Source organism: Loxodonta africana, chromosome 25 (genome assembly GCF_030014295.1).
Source record: "Loxodonta africana isolate mLoxAfr1 chromosome 25, mLoxAfr1.hap2, whole genome shotgun sequence".
NCBI lineage: Eukaryota > Metazoa > Chordata > Mammalia > Proboscidea > Elephantidae > Loxodonta > Loxodonta africana.
Window position 1 is genome coordinate 9,787,776 of NC_087366.1, and position 1,868 is coordinate 9,789,643.

Sequence of the window (1,868 nt, forward strand, 5' to 3'; positions counted from 1 at the left end):
GTGGTACGAGGTCTCCTGTGTCTCTCTGCTCACTTCTCTCTTTTACATCTCAAAAGAGATTGGCTTAAGACCCTACCTAATCTTGTAGACCTCATCAGTATAATTGTTGCTAATCCATCTTATTACATCATAGTGATAGGATTTACAGCACAGAAGAAAATCACATCAGAAGATAAAATGCTAGACAATCATACAACCATACAACGGAATCACGACCAGGCAAGTTCACAGATATTTTGGGGGAACATAATTCAATCCATGACACATTAAAGATCCTTTCAGCCGTTTCTTTTAGTAGTGCTATTTCTCTGAATATTTGTGAGCATATTCATTCTACATGATGTGTGTACAGTTCATTCTTGTTAATGCACATAGCTATTTTGACTATTATATAGTTTCTATAAATGTACTGTTTTAGTTGAAGTTAGCTGCTGTCCAATTGGTCCCCCAGTCATGACAACCCCATACACCACAGAGGAAAATGCTGCACAGCTCTGCACTATCTCCATGATCAGTTTGAGTATTGGAGCATTGTGAGTCATAGTGTTTTTATTGGCTGATTTTTGGAAGTAGATGGTTAGGCCTTACTTCTTAGCCCATCTTAGTCTGAAAGCACTGCTGAAACTTGTTCAGAATCATAGCAATACTCGAGACTCCACTTAAAAGCAGTGATGGCTGCTCATGAGGTACATTGGCTGGGAATGGAACCCAGGCCTCCTGCACGGAAGGCAAGAGTTCTACCACTGAACTACCAACGCATTATGTAAATATATTACTATACTGTTTATCCATTCTACTGAGAATTACTTTTACTAGCACTATTTCTATGAATACTCTTGAACTAATCTCCTGAAGCACATGAATGAGGGCTTTTCTAGACTATGTCTTCAGTAGTGTGATTTCTGATATTCTATTTTCATATTTCCACTCTGAACAGTATAAAACAATTCCTTTTGATGTACATTCTCACAAATCTGGATATGATCCATTTCTCTATTTGTTTCTCTGAGAACGTATCCCATCGTGGTTTGAATTTGTATTTCAGAAATTACAAAGGAAGTTAAAAATCTCTTCATAGGTTAATTGGTCTCTTCTATCATCCTTCGAAATGCCTTATCATGATTTTGATTCATCTTATTTACCTTGTGTTATTTATTTCTCAATAAAATCTCATGTATTCAAACTCTAATTCTTTATTGGTTATTGTATTGGTTTTCTATTGCTACATGACAAATCACCGCAAATTTAGAAGTTTAAATCTATACAGATTAGTTATCTCACAATTTCTGTGTATCAGGAGAGTCCAGCACGCTTTAGCTAGGTCTTCTGCAGAGGATCTCATAAGGTTGAAAACAAGGAGTCATCTGAGTATGTCTTCTCATGAAGGCTCAACTTGGTATAGATCTATTTCAAAGCTCCCTCAAGTTGTTGGCAGAATTTACATCACTGCAGCTGTATAACTGATTTCTCTGTTTCTTTATCTGCTATTGGCCAGAGGCTTCTCTCAGTTCCTGGACACTCTTCTCAGGTCATTGCCGTGTTATCCCTTTCATAGGTCTGCTGCTTCAAAGCCAAAAGGACAGACATCTCCTACAGCTTTCCATATCTTTGAACTTCTCTGCCTCTGACCTCTAGACTTTCTTAGAAGAGCTCACCTGATTGGGCCAGGCCCATCCGCACTGATGATAACAGGATTATACAAGACTGCGCACCATAAGGGCAGTATCTTAGGTCCATCTTAGAATTTTGCCCACCCAGTTACACTGGGAGAAGTACTTTCTTCCTGTTTGTGGTTTGTCTTTTTGGCTAATAAATGCTGCTTTTTGATAAACAGATGTTTTTAATTTTGATACTGTCAGATTTAACTT

The 1,868-nt window shown here is 37.8% G+C and overlaps 1 non-coding gene across 1 annotated transcript; it reads right to left on the bottom strand.

The window, feature by feature from the left end:
- Positions 1–687: 687 nt before the first annotated feature.
- On the bottom strand, positions 688–758 carry TRNAG-UCC (transfer RNA glycine (anticodon UCC)). The gene has a single exon. It is a non-coding gene; the product is annotated as a tRNA-Gly (tRNA).
- Between the last annotated feature and the right edge of the window lie 1,110 nt (positions 759–1,868).